Raw genomic sequence first — 23,884 nt, 5'->3', positions numbered from 1 at the left:
TAAATTAACCCATGGAGTTTGAGATTACTGCTGGTGACAATTTTACTGGTTAAACATGAAACTCCACAGTGACATAAACATCCATAGACCATTACCCTTTGCTTCCTGCTGTTAGACCAATTTTAGATCCAATTTGCCACTTTTCTTTGGATCTTGTGGGCTTTTACCTTTTTTTGACCAGGTTGCCAAATGGGACCTTGTCAACAGACTTGCTAAAAACCATGCTGACTACACACCAGCCTCATCAACCCTCTGATTAAAGGAACAAGCAAAAAATATAAACATGCCATGATTAAATAGAGCTATGTATTGCAGTCCCTTTCGCTTCAAAAGTAAGAATAAAAAAATGCTGGAAACATTCAGCAGGTCAGGCAGCAATTGTGAAGAGAGACAGAGTCAACATTTCAGTCCAAGTCTCTTCATCAGTTCTAAAGAGGGGTCTCTGACCTGAAACATTAACTCTGTTCTTCTTTCTGCAAGATCCCCATGCTGAATGTTTCCAGCATTTTCTGTGTTTATTTCAGGTTTCCAGTATGTACATTTCTTTTTGATGTTCAGTCGCATTTTATCCATCCCATTCTCCTTCGGGTGCAGATGTTACGGATTAGGTTAATTTACTCTGATAATCTGCTATCCGATTATCTGGCAATTCTAATGGTTTGGCATCTGGCACTCTGGGTCATATTTCTCACACTACCCTGAATCTCTGAGGCCCTGTTTCTTGAACTCCTTTGAAACTCCCCGGGGTCCCTTTTCCAAAGCTCCCTTGAAACTCAAGGGGTTCACTGGAAAGTTTATTACACTTGCGTTACATTGAAAAAAATAATTAAAATTGTGTTGGGGTATAATAAGAATAACATCCAACAGTCTGCCAAAATCTGCCATCCAGCACCACAAAGTCTGAGTGTTCCTGATCAATGGAGTCGTACTGTATACAGCACTAGTTAGGGCCCTGATTGAACACAGTAAATATAGAGGGTGTTTCTACATCAGGATGAACAAATTCCATTCATAAAGCTGCAGAATTGAGATAGAAAAATATATTTCAAGTATAATGAATCACAGAGCTGTGTTCACACACAGCAATTTATCTGAGTGTTGTTTCTAGATGAACCCCTGAAACGTACAGCAAGTTTCAGCCATTTTGTTCACCAGCCTTTTAAGACTTGACAAATCATAAATCAATTCTCAGTTTGGATTTGATAGGAGAATCTGTTGAGGAGGCTGCTCAAGAGAAGATCCATTGTCAACCCTTCCCTGGTTTTTCATTTCTTATAAGTAAGTGTCTCTTTTCATGTACATTTCAAAACAATTTAAAATGTAATCCTCTCAAAGTCACAAATTTCTTTCTTACAGAAGTCCAATTTTGACATGAAAATCGGTACAGTTGTGAATAGCGAGGAAAGTTGTCCACAGAATATACATCAGTTGGAAATCTGGGCAGAGAAATGGCAGATGAAATTTAATCCACATAAGTGTGATGCGTTGCATTTTGGAGGGTCAAATGGCAGGATCCTGAAGAACATTGATATACAGAGGGATCTTGGGGTGCAAGTCTATAGCTCTCTGAAAGTAGCAACACAAGTGGATAGGGTAGTAAAGAAGGTGTATGACATGTTTGCCTTCGTCGGTAAGGGCATTGAGTATAAAAGTTGACAAGCCACATTGCAACTGTATAAAACTTTAGTTAGGCCATATTTGTAGTAGTGTGTGCAGTTCTGGTCACCACACTATTTGAAAGATGCGGCAGCTTTAGAGAAGGCACAGAAGAGTTTCACCAGCATGTTGCCTGGACTGGAGTATATTAGCTATTAAGGAGAGGTTGGACAAATTTGGATTGTTTTCTCTGGAGCATCGGAGGCTGAGGGGCAATCTGATAGAAGTATATAAAATTATAAGAGGCACAGATAGGATAGATAGACAGAGTCTTTTGCCCAGGTGGAAATGTCAAATACTAGAGGGCATAGCTTTAAGATGAGAAGGGGGAAGTTTAAAGGAGATTTGGGAGGCAAATTATTTTTAAAACAGAGCATGGTAGGTGCCTTGAACTGGCAAGGAAAGTGGTAGAATCAGACAGATAGCAATGTTTCAGGGGCATTTAGGCAGGCACATGAACAGGCAGGGAATAGAGAGATAAGGACCATGTGCAGTTAGATGGGTTAATTTAATTTGGCATCATGGTCAGTGCAGACATGATGGGTTGAAGGGCCTCTGTGCTCTACTTTTCTATGTTCTGTGGTCTATGATCTAATTTTCCTCGGTTACTAACTCTACTCAAGTGTCAAGTCCCATTGAAATGATGGTCACATATAATATAGTTGATGCAGGCTAACCAATTTCCCAGGGCTCCAGACTCTTGAGGACTTGCTGGCACATCAATGCAAGACCAAAAGTAACAGGACAAATCAATGAGACAAAATAGCATGGATGCACATGATGATGTGGACAGTGGCAAACCAGACTACACGGGATGAAGGTTGAGCTATTGCTGTAGGATCCAAAACTGACTGTGAATGAAGTGAAGCATGAACTATTCCCAAAATCATTGCCATTTACATCCCACTGCTCAAACAGTAAGCTGTGAAGCTGCAGGTCCTCTGTCGAATAATTTTTAAAGGAAATCCTGTTAACAACAGCTGCAGCTCGAAGAATCATTTGGCCACCTCATCACAACATTTTGCATTTATATTGCACTTTTAATGTTCTAAAATGTCTCAGGAAGCTTCCCTGGAGCATCATCGAACAAAATTTGACCAAGCTAAATAAGGAGCTATTGGAAGTGGTAAAAAAAAAATGAGGCAGGTCTTGCAGGAGAAAAGAGACAGAGAAATGGAGAGGTTTAGGAAGGATATTCCAAGCTTGGGAACAAGGCATATTTTGGAAATTCAAATCTGCCAATGGTGAAGCAACAAATTCAGGAAGAGGCAAAGACCCTGAAGAATTATAGGGATGGCAGAAAGTTCAGAGGTGGGAAGTGGGTTAAGCATGATCTTAAAATAAGGAACCGGCCAATAAGGAATGATATCAAGAAGTACCTCTTCACAAAGAGTGATGAAAATCAGGAACTAGCTCTCCATGAAAGCCAGTGAGGTTGAGTTAATTGCAAGTTTCAAAAATGATTTGTTTTGGTTGGGGAATTAGGTTGGTAAATGGAATTGATATAAATCAGCTAATTGAATGGCCCAAAGTAGATTAGGGTGACAATTCCAGCACACTCTCAGCTTCACAGGGGATAATAACAAGCTGTAGTTTAGACAACCAAAGCCATGTGGCATCCACAAAAGAGAGAGAGTAAGTCAGTCTGGAGTCATTTACATCATCTAGACAGATTAAAACGTCACCAATAGGAAAAAGATCACTACCTTCCTGGCTTATGAAATAATGCACACTAACTTGATTGGGTTGATGGGTGTGCATCATTGCTCACTGAAAGAAAAATTAGATCTTTTTACTTATGAGGTTGTTCAAGTTCATTGTTGCCATAGGCATACATACACAGGGAATGAAAATGAACTTTTTGCAGCAGCTGCATAGTACATTAAGACAAGGACAAACATAAGTTAACATAAACTTAAATTAACATAAATTATACAAAAATTACACATGTGCAAAATAAACAACAAAAATAAACATATCGACACTTGTGCAAGATTGAAAGAGAGGAAAAAAACTACATTCTGAGTTGGTGTTAGGGTTCTTCAGGTGGGTTCAAGAACCTGATGGCATTGGGGAAGCTGCTGCTGTTGAACCTGGTGGTGTGGGTCTTCAGGTTCTTATACCTCCTGCCTGATGGCAGCATCGAAAAGAGGGCGTGGATGATGGATGTCACCCTCCTGAGACACCACTTCTTGTAGATGTCCTCGAGGGTGGGGAGAGCTGTACCCTTGATGGAACTGGCTGAGTCCACCATTCTCTGTAGCCTCTTGCATTCCTGTGCATTGGAGTTTCCATACCAGTCAGAATGCTTTCCACTGTACATCTGTAGAAGTTTGTCAGAGTCTTCGATGACAAGCCGAATTTCCTTAAACTTCTAATAAAGTAGAGATGCTGGCGCGCCTTCTTCATGGTTGCATCTATGTGCTGGACCCAGGATAGGTCCTCTGAGGTGTTGACACCCAAGAACTTGAAGCTGCTCACCCTTTCACTGCAGACCCTTCAATGAGAACTGGCCTGTGTTCACCTGACTTCCCCTTCCTAAAGTCAACAATCAGTTCCTTGGTCTTGTTTACATTGAATGCAAGCTTGTTGTTACGACACCACTCAACCAGCTGACTTACCTCACTCCTGTACCTAGTCACCATCTGTGATTCCGCAAACAACAGTGGTGTCATCAGCAAATCTACAGATGGTGTTGGAGCTATGCTTAGCCACACGGTTGTAGGTTTAAAGAGAGTAAAGCAGAGGGCTAAGCATGCAGTCCGAAGGTGTGCCTGTGTTGATGGTCAGTGAGGAGATGATGTTTCTGATCTGCACTGATTGTGGTCTCCCAGTGAGGAAGTTGAGGATCCAATTGGAGAGGGAGGTACAGAGGCCCAGGTTTTGGAGCTTGATGATATATTTTGAGGGCATGATGGTGTTGAATGCCAAGCTGTAGCCAATGAACAACAGCCTGACGTATGTATTCTAGTTGTCCAGGTGGTCCAGAGCAGAGTGGAGAGTCAGAGAGATAGTGTCTGCGGTAGACCTTTAGTGGCGATAGGCAAATTGAAGCGGGTTATGGATGGCTATCTAGTTTTACAAGGGGAGCATAAGCATAAGTTATCAAAAACTATAAAAAATAGTGTACTACAAATATCTTCTTTGTAGAGTGTGACCAGACAGGTTAAAACATTGTTAGTTTAGTTTGCAGGAGCTTTGGTTCCTTGAATGCTGGAGAAATTGTACAACTCTCTCTGTTTTAACGGTTCACTTAAGGGTATTTTCCTCAATCGAATGATTCAAAGTACAGAAAATCCATGATAATGCACATGTATTGGGTTAAGAGGAAACAGCATGCACAAATTGGTTCCTATTCCATGTTTTGCGTCTCTTGCAGCTTTTCTCTCCTGTGGTATTCCCAGCTTTGCAGACAGGCTAATGGCCATCTCTCAGATACACTGAAATTCCCTCAAAAACAATTCCCAAAGGAACAATGAAAACCAAAATTTAAATTCTGCTTTTTTCCTATAGGCAAGCTACAAAGCATTAACTCTGTAGCATTGACAGAGACAATGTTCACAGGAATATCAGAAAATTTATTCAACTGACGTCATGTATGATGTGCAGCCACATTGAGCTCACTGTACATTTGGGAAGTTTGGAGAAACCACACTGAAAAATCATTACGTTTAAGAGGGCAGGTTAAGGCTGGGCTTTCAACAGCTTGTCACATATGCTTCCTTTTAGAGTATTTAACTTTAAGTGCTGCTACTCTAGATATCCTACAGGAACAGATTTCTTTTAAAGACAAATAATTCCATGCAGCGCCCATCTAAAATAAGGCAGTTGTGCAGTACGAGTGCAGAGCTTGACCTCTTATTCTTCTCTGGTGCTTTTAGAAATACTACATAGGCAAACAATATAAAACATTAAAACTCACTGTATGACTACTTTCACTTCTGCTCTCCCATCCCCAGACAAGCAAGGGTGATTAACAGCACAAATTACCCAACTATTCATAGCCCATCCATCGAGGCACAGAATCATGCAGTCATTCATCCAGCCCCATCGTGCATCACTGCTACATAAAAACAGAATGCATAACCTCATCACTTTGCAAAAAACAAATGATTAAGCCACATAATGAGTCCTGTATCAAAGGCAGCCAAAGAAAATAAAGGGGGAGAGAAAAAAAGGACATGGTAGATTTGAAATCGAGTCAATGGTGTAATATAGGAAACATGGCAGCCAAGATGTACACAACAAAATCCCACAAGCACCAATGAGGTAAATAACTAATTAAATACATTTTGAGATTGGGAGATGACCAGGAGGAGTCCCCTGCTTTTCTTCAAAAAGTGTCCTGCGGTATACTTAATGTGTCCATCTTAGATGGCACCTCAAGCAATGCACCACTCCCTCACCATTGCAGTTGAGTGTAAGCACGGCTAATAGGCCAGATAAAGTGGTGATCTTCCAGTGTAAGGAGATGTCCACAAGAGAATGCTGCCGACTGGGACATCCCAAGGTGCAGGAGTATGTGCAAAGAGATGCACTGAAGTGCAGCCACAGTAAAGTGTCAGCAGGGAAAGACCACAGACGAGGGTTCTGCTGCCACTGGACAATGAGGGACCGGACCTGTGTAATAGACTCTCAAATGCTTCAAGGTGCATTGCTTAAGGATGAAAGATGAGTAGTGTTGATGAAGGAGTGTATGGAACTGATAGTACAATGAACATAGAGAAAGATGTGACCCAATTTAATGTAACATATTATGAATAAAGTATATTTTTAAAATGTAAAACTACCTCTTGTTGACGATGGTTCAATAGAGAACCATCAGCTACATCCCGTTTGTGGGTTAGCTTGTCTCTGAGTACAGCAAGCACACATTGCAATGCAAAAGCCAGAACCCAGGAACCTGATAAGACAGTACTATGCCCATCATTCTTCCACTCACGTATCTATACAATCTAGCATTAGAGCTTTAATGTGCTGCAAAGGAGGCACATAAACAAATGTGTACCATGGCCCATCTCCTCCTCAGTATGATGGCTCCAACAGCGATGAGAAAGAATTTGTTTCACCAAGGACATGCAAATATTTTTAAATATTGACACCTGGAAGTCACTCTCTGAGCTTAATAGAGTGCCTGACATTTCCCTTGGCAAGAGTATCATTCCATCACAGCCAGCACAAAGGCAAGTTTGAAAAAAAAACTTGAAAATCAACTCTGAGCCCAGGGAAAGTGCTTCCACCATTCCCAGGGCAAATTCCATAGCCATCCACTGACACCAGTACTGACCTGGCTTCTGTAAACTGGTGCTTCTGGGCCCTTTCAATCACGTGTGTGGGCAGGCCTTCCTGAACTTCAATGGATTCATTCCCCATAAGAACAAAAGATGAGGTGCAGCTACAGGAAACACGGAGAGAGCAGACTGGTTCAAGCACAATCTGGCCCTGCCTTTTCAAAATCACTTGTTCTACATACAGCCTTCCACAATCCTTAATCATATGAAGTACATTTTGAGTGAAGTCACTGTTAGTTATGTGATATACAGTAGCCAAACTGCACACAGTAAGCCAAATGAATATGGCCTGAAATAAGAAAGTTTCACCTCCCAGAACTGATGATTCCCACTTTTTTGAGCATTAACAAGTTTTAAATAATAGATTCCAAACGTTCTCCATAAAGCAGCCTTTACACACATACAGCATCTTTTAACGCTTTTGCCCACAACTCCCGTGACTCTATAGGTTTAACCAATTTAAAAGGCACTAGGGTAGAGGTCATGGAGTAAAAGTTATACAGCATGGAAACAGGCCCTTTGGCCCAATTCGTCCATCCAGTCAAGTTGTTTACCTAATCCCATTTGCCTGCTTTTGGCCCTTATACATTTAAACCTTTCCTATCCATGTACCTGGATGTCTTTTAAACATTGTAATTATACCCACCTCTACAGATTCCTCTGGCAGTTCGTCCCATATACCCATTGGCTTCTGTGTGAAAAACTTGCCCTTCAATTCCCTTCTAAGTCTTTCCCCTTCTGCCTTAAACCTATGCCCTCTAGTTCAGAAGTGTGGGGGTAGAACAGTGGGGTGTGGTGGAGAAGGAAATCTAGTGTTGTCTCCATTCAGCTATAACCAGCTACACAAAGAATATCAGAACAACAGACCAGGGTAGCTTTCTTCCTCGGGAGAATCAGATAGCCCCTTAATACCCCTTTTCTCTTTAAGGAGCTCGTGTATATAAGGTGCTACCCCAACACATGTTGTTGCTGTTATCCAATCAGTGAAGAATTGGTACAAACAGATAACACACAAGTACAGGCACAAATTTATATGATTTAGAGATTCCTTTACACTATTGGTCCTATCTAGCTCAGCACTACCAATATTCACAAAAGTAATAATATTCAAAGAATAATTCAAATTACAGGCCACCTTTAGGTAATGAACTGGTTCTGTTTTCACAGACGTCCATAAGTTGATTTTGTCCACAAATCAGAAAATAGACAAAAATCACTTGCCATGGTAACCATACCTCCACAGTATTGTAATGAATGGCATCAAAAACACATAAGACAAATAAGAACAATTACTAAAAGTGGAGAGAGGGAGGAAACTAGTCCTGCCGTTCGTAGGAATGAACATATGTATGTACGTCAGACTCCTGAATTTAATAATATTATGGGAACTCACTCATATCGACAGGTGTCCATAAGTCGGGCATGCGAGACCCAGGGACAGCCTGTATGTTCAGCAACACTCACTACATCAAACTTGTCTGACTTCATTTCAAGTTTGTGCTCAAAAGTTCAGCTGCACTGCTATTGCAAAAGGTAGAAACAAGTAGTTTGGATTCCATTACTCTTCTGAAGCAAGACAAGAAAAACAGAATATTTCCCAAAAGAAAGTAAATAATTTAAAATGGAAGTTTGATATAAATTCCCAAACCAGAAAAAATCTTCACACCCTGATACATTTTTGTAGCAGACAAGGCCAATAACTGGCATTTATATTGCACTTCTAACATAAGGCAGTTCACAGGGACATGTTTAGGCCAATGAATCAAATGATCATAGACTGGATGTAACTTAGAAAGGAAAGCGAAGGTTAGATATAGAGATGTTGGAGAGGATTAGGGCCTAGATGGCCAAAGCAATTATAACTGGGGCACAGAATGAGAGGAACAAAGACATCTCAGACCATGTACAAATGGAGGAGGTTATGGTGAGAGGGTGGAGCGAGTCCATGAATGGATTTTAAAAATAACGGAGTCAATTTTAAAATTGAAACATTACCAGATCAACAGCCAATGTAGGTCAGTGAGCTTTGGTGGGAGGGTTTAATAAGAGATTACAGCAAAAGCACAGGAAAGCTATAATGAATAGTGAGGCTACTACCTTGCACATCAAGTTGCTATACAGCACATCCAATGGGCCTAACATTTTTCACTCATTCAGAGACTGAGACGCATAATCCACAGACCTCTTGCTGCCAGGCTATCCAGCAATTTAACCGTATTTCCAAGCTCTTCACCATGGCCCTAGTCACACAGCTACTGACTCTGCACTAAATTCAGTCATAAGACTGCAGCTTCGAAGCTACTGTGCATGTCCAGAGGCTGCTGACTCACAACAGCAGTTCACATGGTGCTCTTTCTAACTCTCAGTAATGTTGCTGATTTAGCAGAGGTACTGTCCTCACATTTTACTTTATTCCACCAGACAATTAATAATTATCTAATAAAAGGCATTGCAAAACTTTCACAGAAGGTCATTGCAGGGCACATGAATTAAAACAAATAGGCCTTGGGACATTTTACTAAGTTCCTTTTAAAATCTCAATATTGTCGGGCTGACTAAACTATACATAAGCTCAGTATAAACTAAATTCTCTGTCACCAGATCACCCAATCTTGCTATGTTAAAGCTAGACAACTGCACAAGGCTTCAAAGAAAAAAAAGAGATGCATTTGTGTAGTATCTCTCAGAGCATATTCCAACACTCTTGACATTTAATGATGAAGTACTTCTGAATGTTGTAGAAGGAGAAGATTAGCAATCAATTTATGCAAAGCAAGGTCCTACAAACAGCAATCAGATAAGGCACTCTGGTTGAGGGATAAATATCTATCAAGAGACCAAGAAGAACACCTAACCTTCTTCAAATAATGCAAAGGATCCATAAACATCAGTTTGAAAAGTGAGAGGGGGACCTTGAATTGTTTCATTCTCAGTACTACACTAGACTGTCAGCCGGGATCATATACAATAAAACTCCGGCAATCTGTTGTCTGACTATTTGGAAATCCTAAAGGTTTGGCATCTGGCTCACCAGGTGATGTTTCCTGCGCTACCCTGAACTCAAGGGGGCCTTGATTCCCACATTGCTTCACTGGGGCACCGATTCCTGCACTCCCCAAATCTCACCAGGGCTCCAGTTCCTGCACACTCTAGAAACTTACCAGCTTCACAGGAGAAATTTACAATATTGGCTAACACCACTGGTCACAGATTTCCAATGACAAAAGTAGTTAAAAACAAATTAAAAGATTATTGAATTACATCCGATAATCTGGAAAATCTGCCAATCCAGCACGACCAAAATTCCTGAGTTTTAATGTAATCTTGACTCTGGATGGGACATGACTGTGCAACTGTCCGATTCAGGGAACAGTACAGCAAGCTGAGCCATGGCTAACATCAAGAGGCTCAGAATGCACCGCCACCTATTTTTCCCCCACACACTGTGTAGCAAAAGTGCTGATAATATCCATTTTAATTCTACACTGCAATGGAGTTGGAAAATTCATCCGAAGAAACAGGAGTTTTAAAGTGTGAAAAATGTGCCAGTTTCAACTAGACAATTCCCAAATAAACAATCTCATAGTTCTATGTTCTTTAATTTCAGCTTTTGTACCAGTTAAACCATTTCTGTGACAAATGCATTGATTAAAGAAATTCATTTTATCAGAAAACTATGTAATTTAGTAGGCTCACTACCATATTATTACTACAGAAATCTATTGATTATCTACACTGTGACTTTCTCCCTGGTTGCACTTGTAGAGCTACAGATTTGATGATCATACCTGTCATTCAATCAGATTTAAAGATGGAAAAGAAAGAAAGCCAACTAAGAGAGGACATAGAAATAACTTCTTTTTCCTTCTAGATATTCCCTTGGAAATATATGAAGTATATATTCCTGATTAATTTGCACATCAAAATAGAGTAACATTGTGGGGGAGAAAGGAAATGATAGAAGTACATCCTCATCTCACTTTTAACACAATGCTGTGCAATTCCTTCCAAATCAACACAGGGGTGTATTGGTCATTTCAGTCAACACACTACATTCGCAGAGCCTCTGACCACATTCTTTTATTTAATTTTCATGGGAGTTTGGCATCATAAGCAAGGCCAACATTTATCAATTTACTGTTGAGATGGTGATGGACCGCCTTCTTGCACCAGATGCCGGACATAAGCTCACAGTGCCGCTAGATAAGAAGTTCCCAAGAATTTGACCCAATGTCCATGTAGAACCAAATTGGGATGACATGGTTTATGAAGGGGAACCTGCAAGTGATGACACTTACCTGTACCCACTGCCCTTGCCCTCTTAAGTGGTGGAAGTAATGTTTTTGAATGATTTTTTTTGTTTGGTTCCCCCATAGTTCAAGCATGCTTTACAGGCACAAAGGCTAATTGTAATTAAAAAAAAAGAGGTGCCTTTTCCACCCATATTGGAGAAGGGCTTAAACAAAATTGCTTGAACTTCTAAGTGTTTCATGCTCCTGGTCAGAATCCTGTGATGACAAAGGCATTGCTGAATACTGAGCAAAAGCAAGCTCAGGCTCCACTGTGATGCTGTCAATTCGCATGCTGTAAATTGTTGTTAATGGGCTAACTTGCTAAATGAAGCTTAGGCAAGTCAGCCACCAGCACCCCAAATTGAGTAGCACCCCAAATCTAAATCAAGCCCTCAGGGAAGATGGGACATTAAAAAGTTCGCAGAATTTTACAATGCTATCCAAGAGTTAAATTGAGCAGCTTGGAATATGAAAATCTGTTGTCCCTTAGCAAAAGATAAATCAACATGACACTATTAATCTTCTAATGTTTTGATCTAGGAAAATTAAGAAATAATTACAGAATTTATTTTTTCCCTGCTTGTGAAAATCAGCACACCACAGGTTTACATTAACAGCAGGACGTGCAACTTAAGTCTACATTAATTACTTGCCATTACTTAATATGTAAAATGGCACTAAAACTGCTGTTAGTAAATTTTCCCCAATGGGCTTATTACAAAAAAATTGTTCCAATTCTTTCTGTTAACATAAAGGCTGATCACAATGGTAAATGATGGAAAACCAGGAAATCTTTCCAGCACTTCTTCACAATGTACGATGGAATAAAATTGTTTCCCACCTCCTTATAAATGAACAAGAGAACATAAATGTGATTCTAAATGGTGACATTTTCCTCCATTTCATTCTCTAGCAGTCTGATAGCAATTGCAAATGTATGACCATACAGTCTTGAGTTTCATGGTCTTTTAGGAACCAATCCATTTGTAGCAATGATAGGAGAAACACAGCACAGCTGAAGGGATTATTCTTCCAAGATCATGGAAGATGAAGGGTACACATAGCTCATAATTGTAGATACCTTGATAATTAGGGAGAAGGATTGATAACCAATGGTCACAAATTCAAAACCAAATTTTTATAATCAATAATTTGCAAAACTGTGAGGGGAAAAAGTAGCAGACTGAGGCTTAACTGGTGATCTTTCAGAGAGCAAGCACAGGCACAATGGGCCAAATGGACTCTGCCTACGTTCGAAGGAACCAGTATCTGGATTTTTGTTTAATATGGGTTACATTGGCAGGGGAAGGAGTGGCAGGATTCCACAGTAAACACAGAAGTGTAAAGAGCTCCCAATAGAGAGCAAGTGTTCTTCCCTTTCCCCCTGTAGCCTTGAGGTTATTCTCTCACACGCGCCTATCAACTCCCCCTTTGATTCTATTTGCCATTAACCCAAAGTAGGAGTAATTTACAGCAGCCAAATCTACCAGCACATCTCTGCCAAGCCACCATGCCATCCACGTGTGCCAGTATTTTTCTTTTGCTGTGCTCTGTTTATATCTTTTGACCATGCAAAACCTTCTGGCCAGGTATCCAGCTCTGCCTACAAAGGTTTTTCCAAATTGCTGCAATAAATTCGACTGGGTGACAATGCTCCTTCTTTCAATCTCTCTTCCCATCCTTCCCTTAATATGTGGTCTAACTGTGGAGCACACAAAGGAACTCACTGAAAGAAGGGATCAGATTCAACACCTCAGACAGAAACCCTGGTCCAGAAATTGAAAATGTAAACTGTTACATCCCATTCCTACAAGTAGTAAATTTAAGATGTTTATAAATTTCAAATGCAATTTTCTTGTAATTTTCCTTTCTCTTTTTTATGTTTCATCTCTCTTCAATCCAATCTTTCTTAACCCTTTCTTCCTCCATTTGTTTTGACTAATTATACCCAATTCCTTCTCTGTAATATCCTGTTTCCATCCCAGCATTTAAATCTCACTGGTTAAGCAGCTAGTATTGGACACCCAGGTTCAAGATGCTCTGTTTCCTGCAATACATCAGTTCACACCAAGCAATTTACAAGGAAAATAATGTAGGAGTAAGATTAACTAACAAGTAAACTAACAGATGACATGTTCTAGAAGATTCTGGGCCGAAGAGGGACAGATTAATTCACATCCTACTGCTCTGATAAGAGGTCAGGTGCAATGCCACAAAAGTAGCTTTATAACATGATTTCTGCACAAAATTGTTGTCAATGCTTTTTTTTTTGCAAGTTTCTTGTCAAACTAGGAAAGAGGAGGAAAAAAAAACTCATCTGTGCCTTTAATGAATAATCTGGAGAGATGCCCTACAGAAAAGGAAGACCAGAGCTCATGTCTCCTACCTGCCTGAAACGATTTATAGCTACCACAAACAGGTGGACTGCTGAGAGAGGATGGTGGGGGAGGCATGGGAATCTCTCACACACTCGCGCAAGGATTGTGGCACAAAATAAGGGAATCTGATTAGCTGTAAATTGTATCTGACAAGGGAATCAAAATGCTGTCAAATGCAATGACACGGCTAAGGCATCCGTTTGCAAAGAGCTTACCCCACTGGCAAGGTGACAAGCAGATGTATAATGCCGTCCGCATGGTAAATTAATTCATTTACTTATGATAAAAAAAATCAAAGCCTTCCACACCACAATTCACATTTAAAACCTTGTCAATCTCCCAGCAAATCAAGTCAGAATACAACATGGCTGATGCCGGGGATTGGAGACACTTTAAATCACCTGTATTATTTTATTTAATTTAATGTACACCATGTTCAGTTTGCTGTGCTACTAGGTGCTACTATACCGACTCAATGATTAATTGTGACTGATTAGTGTCATAAATAGACAGTGCTAACCCAGAAAAAAAAATCCACCTATTTTGACTCATCTCTGGTTAATTATTGAAAAATGTTCTTCTAATTCTTCTTGAGGTGCTCCACAAACTGTTCTGCTTTGCCCTTTGCCCTCTATGATAGGCTTTAACCTTTCTATTCAATTTTAAAGCTCCAATGCAGTCACCTCTAGGCTGAAGAGAAGCCAATTTGTTGCCACTGTTGGCTTAGCCATTAGTTATCACTGAGAGTAGCCCCTTCTGTATAACACTGCTACCTTCTGATCAATGTGAGTTTCCATCTCCACATCTCTCCATTCCATGTCAGTACCTATTTTCCTTCCACCCCCCACCCCAAGTAAGACTCATCATGAATTGGGTAAACAGAAGACTAAAAATTTTGCATTGGAATCCAAAACTGTCTATTGTGTCAGCACAGCCATCCAACCCACACATGCAAACTACTGTTCCCTTTAAATATCAAGTGTTATCAACAGATAAGCCCACACTCTCACAAGCTGTACAACTTGTTCCTAAAAATCAATTTATTTACTCTGATTGAGACACAATTTAAAATATGACATCATTGAAAATATATTTTCCAATTACATTACAGTGACTTGTGTTTTTGCAGTCCCAAATGTGTTCAATCATAAAGTTATCTACACACTTACTAATTTCCCACAACATACAGCATTCCTTATTGTGGTTGGTCTCGCCAGGTTTTTGACAATTCTGCATCAATAAGTACGAAGGACTTACTTCCCAGGTTTTTGGTTGTTGGTAGTTAGGGTGACTCTCTTCTGTTAGGAGTCTACCAGTGTACAATTCTACAGGGTATCAACTATTCAGAGGCACACAAAAATCACCACAAATTGGCTTCTCTTCAACCCAGAGGTGACTTCAAGGAGCATTAAAAGTAAATAGAAAGATTAAAGTCTATCATAGAGGGCAAAACAGAACAGATATTGGAGCACCTCAAGAAGAATTATACAAACATTTTTCAATAATTAACCAGAGATGAGTCAAAATAGGTTACTACAAACTCTGATATACAAGTTGTGCTTGGATCAGAAATAGATGGTGTACCACGAATGGCCAAGATCTTACAAACTGTCTAAAAGTAAAGATGAATGTACAAATGATTACTTGAGACAAAACAAGTTGCCCAAATAATTAACATGGAAAAAACTGTTTAGTTTGTTGTGGCTGAACTGCATAGAGGAGTAAAATTACATTTCTAATGGTTAATATACCCTGATATCCTTGCTGTGAGACATCAATGCAATTTGCATTCATATCATCTCCATACTAATAGGATCGATTATGACTGATGTATTGCCCTGTCACCAACTTTAAGCTAATCAAATTAAATGGAAGCACACAGATGGAGTAAGCCCATTAAAGTGTATTGTTTTAATATAAACAGGCGTGCAAAAGCACATCACTGGGATTGAAATAGCTAAAAGCCTGTCACAGTCAGGTACCATGGCCAGCAAAAAAAACTGACAGCCTGCAGGACACAACTAACAATCAAGAAAATACAATTCCTTCTGATCGCTGTTTCACTGAACGTCAAATGCAATTTATCCCTTAAGCCCATGAACAGATCTCTTGGTTGGCTTGAAGTGGAATCCTGTTATAAGCAATAGATCAGGATGGACAAAAGAAGCTTCTGATGAGAGGGCAACTGTACCATTGGGTAGTTACACATAAAGCACAAGTAGGGCTTTGCAGTAAATGTTCACGTTGCATAATTGCTGGAAATCTTGCAGTAGTATTAGGACTGTGTTGCTTGTGAATCCTGGTCTATTTATTTAACTGGTTTATTTATTTAGCTACATTTTACTCCAAAAATCCTTTGCTGTTGTGCATGGTTCAGTAAACACAGCATTTTGTTCTGAATACATATTTGGTTTAAGTATAAAATTCAACAACTTAGTTAAGGCTCATTTCCAGCAGCTAAACAAAGTAACAAGGCCACATCACTGAATCCATATCAAACCAATTAGTCCAAATTTTCTAATAACCAAACTAACTTTATTAGAAGTTAGGATTTTAGATTTGCACAGTGCTGCAGCAGTTAGTACTGCTGCCTCAAAGCTACAGGAACCCAGCTTCAATCCTAAATTTGACTGCTGTTTATCTGGAGTTTGTACACATGCTCCATGACCACATAGGTTTCCTCCCGTAACCCAAAAATATGATGGTAGGTTAATTAACTACTGTAAATTACCCCTTAGTATAGGTAGGTGGCAAAAAGATTCAAAGGGAAGTTGATGAGATCCAAGGGACGATAAGTTGCGGGGTACAAGGAAATACGGAGAGGGGGCATGGGAATAATGGGATTACTCTCCTGAGAGCTGGCATGTTCTATGTACCAGAGTGGTCAAATGCCATCCATATAGGGCAAGGTTTCTCTTCTTCCCTTCCATGTACCTTTTCAGACTTTTGTTGCAGATTTGGGGCAGCACAGTGACACAGCTAGTCAAGTTGCTGCTCACAGCTGCAGAGACCAGGGTTCAGTCCTGACCTCGGGTGCTGACTGTGTGGAGTTTGACTGTTCCCCCTGTGACAGCATAGGTTTCCTCCCAATTAAGGTTAATCGCCAGCTGTAAATTGCCCCTGGTGTGCAGGTAAATCATAGAATATGAGAGGGGAGTTGATGGGAATGTGGGGAGAATAGATGGGGATTAGCATAGGGGGATTAACATAGGATTAGTGTAAATAGGTGTTTGTTCACAGGGACTCAATGGGCCGAAGGACCTGTTTCATGTTGTATCCCTTTATGACTCTATTAGCAGTAAGCACTAATTCCCCCACAGTGACCAAAGCTGATTAAAGTACAGAGGCATTAGACTGTGGCTTTTCAAAGTGGGTCAAATGACTTTGTGAAGATACAGTATGGCTGGGAGGCCATAATATATCATCATGGGCAGGCCTCTGAGAGTTAAAAGAGCTCATTGCTTTAAGACATTTCTTGGTATCGACCAGCCCAAAGTACCCTTGAGGTGTAGTCACTGATGTCAAAATGTTCTACCGTTTTCCGAGCTCTGACAGGTAAAGAGATTATCAGGTGGACAAAGGAAAAGATACAAAGATGTTCTCACAATCTCCTTGAAAAATGCAACATCCGCGTTGATTCCTGGGAATTCCTAGCCCATGACCATTCAAAATGGGGAAAGAGCTTTTGGGATGGCTCCAAGGACCTTAATTCCATACATCAAAAAGGCACAAAAAGCCCAATGTAAATGTGGAAGGGTCACATCACTTCACAAACTATCCACTTGCCACCCACAGTCCCTTCCCAAGCACCTCCTGTCACCCCGATAAAGTCTGCAGATCCCACATTGTTTTTTTTACCATCACGTGAGAACTAGGATAGAAACAAGTCATCCTCAACCCCAAGGGAAAATGAAAATCAAAACAATAGCTGCTCCATAATAGCCACATTAGGTAATCTGGTCTCACCTTATCAGAAATATTCACTTTATTATACGCATCCCCCCTCCTCCCACTTCTCTGTTACGCAAAGCTAACTTGTCTTTTCTTTCCCCTCTTTCCAGTTCTAATGAAGACTCCTGGACCTGAAATGTTATCTGACCTGCTGAGTGCTTCCAATATTTTCTGTTTTTACCTCAATTCCAAGGGACTGCCTAAGAGTCAATTTGCACTTAGTAAGATCCCACAAATAACAATGAGATAATAATCTCTTTTTTATGATTTTGATTGAGGGATTAATACTGGTATATTGTAGCTGCTGCTACCACGATGCAAAAGTAAGACACCAGTCGATGAGCTGCAGAACAAAACTGATTTATTTTCCTGCCTTGCGCGGGCCTTTTAAAAGGAACGGTTCCCGCCCACCGAAAACAGAAATGACGTATGCGCTACGTCATCAAACTTTTCCCACGCACAGGTCTCCCCGTTGCTCGGGGAAGACGAAGGCCCAGCGCCATCTTGGGCCTTGCGCTCCGACGACACGCGACCCAACCGCCGAGCCGGTTCGCTTGCTCGGACGGTGAGCCACTACAATATCTTGGTGTTCCTCATCAAAATAATGCCATGAAATTGCACATGCCTTCCAGAGGGAGAATACAGGAGCTCTGCTTAATATGTCAACTAAAAGAAGACACCTCCATACTTCATCAGTCAGTCTACCTCTCGAGTGGGATTTGAATCACCTACCTTTGACCCAGAAGCAATAATGCTACCTAGTGAACCACAGATAACATACAGGGTGTGCCAATCTGTCATAATTGTGGCTGAAATTCTTCTCGTACCCCAGCTGAAGTTCAAATTATTCAACACTGGGTCATTAAAGGAGGATTGAGAGAGTTTGTGGCATGATTACAACAGCATTGAGTTGGGGGTGCGGGGTGCGGTGGAGGATGTGAGGTGCTTTCAGAGGTTTGGAACATCTGATCCCAACAATCATTCTGGACTGTCAGCAATGGGTAGAATGCATGGATCACTCTCCATATCTCAGGAACCACCTCTCAGCAAAGGCCGACATCAATGATGAAATTCACCTCCTCCTTCAATGTTTTATGTTCTATTTTAGACAAACACATGAATAGGCAGGGAATAGAGGAACACGGGCCATGTGCAGGCAGATGGGACTAGTTTAGATTGATACCATGATCAGCCCTGACATGGTGGGCTGAAAGGGCTGTTCCTGTGTTGTATTGTTCTATGTTCTATGACAGTATGGCCTTTGGTCAATTGAGGCAAAGGATATTTGAAGAACAATCTCACACTGGGCACAAAGCTCATGTTCTACTAGGCAAGAACACAAAAAGACAAGAAAATAGGAGCAGGAGTAGGCCACCTCACCCCTCAAGCCCACCTGCCATTCAAAATGATCGTGGATGATCTACAGTGGCCTCAGCTCCTCCTTTGTGCCAGTTCACCAAAACCTCAATTCCCCAATCTTTCAAAGATTCATCTACCTTTATTTTAAATACTTTTAATGATCTAGACTTCACAACCCTGAGGTACAGAATTCCAGAGATTCACCTCCTTGTGTAAAGAAATTTCTACACATCTCAGGTTTTTAATGATCAGCCCCTTATCTTGTCATCATGTCCCCTTATTCAAGACTCTTGAACTAGAGAAAACATCTCGGCATCAACCCTATCAAGCCCGCTCAGGACCTTGTATGTCTCAATAAGGCCAGACCTCATTCTTCTATACTCCAAAGGATACAAACCAATCTGTCTAGCTCTCTTGATAGGACATCCTCTCATCCTAGGAATTAGCCTGCTGAATCTCCTTTTCACAGCCTCCAATGCTACTGTATCCTTTTTTCAGATAAGGAGACCAAAACTGCATACAGTACTCCAGGTGTGGCCTCACCAATACCTGTAAAACTGCAGCAAAAAAGGATTCCTACCTTCCTATGTACTTCTGAGAGCTGGACTACCTAAAACAGGCAACTCAAGGCACTAGGAAAATAGCACCAAGACCATCTCTGTAAAATCTTCCACAATCACTGTAAGGATAAGTGAACCAATGTCATTGTCCTCTCCCAAGCCAACATCCCTGACATTGAGGCCCTAATTACACTCAGTCAGCTAAGTTTATCAGGCCATATAGTTTGTAGGCCCAACACTAGACTCCCAAAAGAGACGCTCTATTAGAAACTCTGTCATGGAAAGAGATTATCAGATGGAGAGGAAAAGATTCAAGGATATACTCAAAGCCTACCTGAAGAAGTGCAACATCCCCACCAACTTCCAGGAATCTCTGGTCTCAACATAGAGAATGAGCATTTGGGATTGTACTGAGAACCTCAAATGCATCAGGATCACAAGAAGCCCTGAGTATGTGGTGGAAGGATTGGACCACCTCACAATCTAACTACCCACTCGTCCCACTGGCCGTTACTTGACCCACCTGTAGAAGAGTCTGCAGTTCCCACAATTATGTCATTCAGAACCCTCAAAACTAGAGTGGTATTAAGTCATCCTTGATTCTGAAGGATTACACAACATAACAACCAGATGACTTTGAAACAACTTAAATAGACTAATGCTACAGCTTTACGAAGAGAATGAAGCGACTCTGAAAGAGGCCATGAGCTTAATAGCTTCCACCTTGAGCTGAAATTTCAATGATTGAACACAAAATGTAATGGGACTGAGAAGGTTCATTGTATACAAATATTTTTTTTACTACTAATGTTCCCACCTCCACAGCCCCACATTAGAGTACTTTATGTTCTCTGTAAAGCAAACTGGCAAGTCCAATATTTACACTTCTATCATCAACTTTCTTGATTTGGTGCAGAGAAAACAATAAGCATGTCCCATCTTCAGAATCGTCCTGATATCACCAGGAATTCAAGGTTAATCTTCTGGGCATATCAAATAGAAGGAGAAGCTCTAGGTTTACATGGAAGAATGGTGTGATTACTAAATTTCTTTGATTACTTCTGCTCATTGAAAATATTGAGGAATATATATTTATACTAGTTAGAGAGATTGGAGGTGGATTTTGTATGATAAAACCTCCAGGAAGACATAAAAGGCATGTTGTTAACATTTACCTACATTAAAATGGCACCAGTGAAATAAAAGGGGAATTGGAAACATACATGCTGGATCAAAAATAATGAAGCTTCTTCCACTGCCAACTGCCACAATTGTAATGTGAATCTGCAACGTACTCTTGTGCAGCATTAGCACAAAAAGGGTGTATTAGAAACAGCTGTAACAATGACTCCCAAGCATCAAGCTACATGTTAAAATCTCTCAGCTCTCTGCTAGGTGACTGAATGGGACCTTCTAACCCCTCTGGGAGGAGTATCTTCCAACCAACAGCCATTTAATCCATTGTTTCTTAACCCACCGCAAATCAATTAAACAGGAGACAAAGCACAGCTAAGGGTGCTTTTGTTGTGCCAGATCCAAGATAAATGCTCAATTTTGTGTCCATTAAACTGCAGCTGATGTTTTTATAATTTATGTATTTCCATTACACAGTAGCTAAGATAAACAGGCCATTCATCGTGTGGGTAGGGCTCAGCCAAGAATCTACAGTCACGAGCATATAGTTTGAGAATTGCACAGTGATACCTCAGGAGGTTAATGATGTCGACCCACAAAGAATTAATATTGTGATTAAATTTAAAAGGACCTGCGCAGCAGGACAGCACGTTGGAAGTGGAGTGCAAAGAGTGAAACATGTTGCAGGATAGATTTGTAGAGTTCTCGTCACTGACTAACTGTCCAACTGTGGTCAGGTGGAGGAGAAGTGCTACTGTCATGAATAGTATTATCATATCAACTACCGGGACTAAATATAGACGAAGGAAGGGCTGAGAAGGAAACAATAAAATTGGGGGAAGGCTCAAGATGATTTTGAAAGAACTGAGGGGTAGAGAAATAGGGACGTTTTAAGGAGCAGGGGGCCTTCAAATCAAAAAAAATACAAGGCACAGGGCAAGTAATGGTGACTGTGGGGCAAAAAAAAGTTTCAAAAAAAGCTCAGAAAAATGAAACAATCCTCTGCAGAGAATGGAAAATAAAGGCAAAGATGGCAGTACATTGCAAATGGAGGAAATACCACAAGAGACCTCTTTGTCCAACCACAACTCTTCTCAAGTAGCTGGCATCTCATCCATAATATGAGATGGATTTTATCACTCTTATTTTTAAACATGTGTTTCTTCTTGTTTAATCAATGAAGGTATTTAAAAATTAATAATGAGAATTAAAATTATACAAAAATTGATAGTTACCTGCACAATAAATGTGGGTAATGCACTCATTTCTGTGTCACAAGTTTATAGATGGCTATTGATTCCACTCCAGAATTTTTAGTGTCTCACCCATGCTGACACTCCAGTTGAATACTGGGAGAGTGGTGCATTGTCAGAGATACAACTTTCCAGATGAGGAATTAAGTCAAAGTACTTAATATATTGTAATAGTGTTTTGAGATCTAATTATGTCAGAGTTGTACAGACCTCCCTTGGTTTCTCACCCAAGATTTATCCCTCAACTGACCATTTGAAAAAATACTGATCATCTGTGGAATATGACTGGTATAAAATTATCAGGTTGCTGCACTGGGACATTGATTACACTTCAAACCATACTTCATTGGTTGTAAAACAACATGGAAGATCATAAGGTCATGAAAGATGTAACTGTAATGTGAATTCTTGCCTGTTCCATGTCAACAGTACATCTATGTTAGAAGCAATCTGATAGCCATCTGGGACAGGCCCATCAAAGGGACAGAAAGAAGAAAAAAAATGAAAAAAACATTATGACTTTGCTCAGGATCTGGTTTCTTGCACTGGGGAGATTAGGTAACCGCCGTTCAGGTCTCACAAGCATCATCCTAACAAGCATCCGCCTGTTACTTCAATTGTCCCACCCTCTCTCCCTCTTATACCTTAGTCATTGGTCTCCTCTGAAGCTCCAGGGAAACTTGGCATATGTTAGAAGGGTAATGTCTCATCTTTCGATTAAGCATTTTACAGCTTTTCTGACTTAACACTGACTTCAATAGTTTCATATAATAATCTTTTATTCCCAGATACACCACCTCTAGATGCGGAGATGCGTTAATTTTCATTATGCCCCTTAATCACCCTTTCTACCTTGCACTATTATTCTTTTTGTCTCTTACTCTCTCGTGCTTTCCACCCTATCACAAAGCTTCTCCTTTTGTTACTTCCTCCTCTCCCCTTCACTCTGCATGTTAAATATTGGTTTTATCTCTGACCTTTTCCAATTCTGATTAAAGTCCATCAAACAGAAAAGATGAATTCTTTATCCCTATGCAAACGCTGCCTGCCCTAAGTATTTACACCATTTTCTATTTATAAATTTCAGATTTCCAACATCTGCAATATTTTGCTTATCCAATTCCTTTTGTACAATTGCCCCTCATGAACATACACTTATAAAGAGATTCAAAGATATCAGTACTTTCCAAAAGCAAGTCAGAACAGTCAGTCTCCAGGTTACACAAGGATTCTGTTCCTAATTTCTCCGTAAGTCAGAAATGTCTGTTTTCTATGGCTACCCATATCCTATCGCTCAGCATACACTTCCTTTAATTCTTTCATTTCATTGAATACTCACCCTAACGCAATCCATAATTAAACTAATGGAATATATCCAGCAGTTAATGAATACCACATTACATTATTACTATCTTGAAAATTTCTTCAAATATTCATGGGAGAATTTGAGAAAAGTCAGAGTTCCGTAAGTCAGGTCTTCCATAACCTGGGGAGCCCCTGTGCTTCCTTTCTCCTCTAACAGGAGCACTGGATAGAAGACACTTCAATGAATGTTCTCTGATCAATATTAACCTTTCCTCCCTCCATACCAACCTCAGGCCAGATGTCTGGTAATGGTATTTGGAGTTAAATCACAATCACCTAGCACATTGAGAATTAGAAACCATACAACATCAAATGTGTGAGTGAGTCACCAAACGCTCAGTGACTCCAGGACTCTCTGGCAGATTGTGTAAAACAAAATCTGTTTAAAATCAGGGCGACAGTGATAGATGTAACCAATGTAACAATGAAAATGTAATTAAAATATAAAACCATCCCAGAATGAGACTGGGAGCTCATCACATTAGGAAATCATGGGGGAGAGCTGCAGTTTACCAATATGAGACACAGTTGGGTTCCTACATCAGCAGACTTGTGTCACCACACTATCATGCAAATTTTTTTTTAACTTCAGGGGCACTCATTAAAATAATGAGCTCTTGAAATAATTTATTTTAAATGAGTCAC

The 23,884-nt window shown here is 40.3% G+C and overlaps 1 protein-coding gene across 2 annotated transcripts in view; it reads right to left on the bottom strand.

The window, feature by feature from the left end:
• LOC127577496 (partitioning defective 3 homolog B-like) overlaps window positions 1-23,884 on the bottom strand; it is a 787,668-nt gene that overhangs the window by 539,898 nt on the left and 223,886 nt on the right. The gene's annotated exons all lie outside the window — the stretch shown is intronic.

The sequence above is a fragment of the Pristis pectinata genome, chromosome 1 (assembly GCF_009764475.1).
Source record: "Pristis pectinata isolate sPriPec2 chromosome 1, sPriPec2.1.pri, whole genome shotgun sequence".
Taxonomy (NCBI): domain Eukaryota; kingdom Metazoa; phylum Chordata; class Chondrichthyes; order Rhinopristiformes; family Pristidae; genus Pristis; species Pristis pectinata.
Note: the sequence above shows the minus strand (reverse complement) of the source record. Positions and strands in the feature narration are given on the sequence as shown.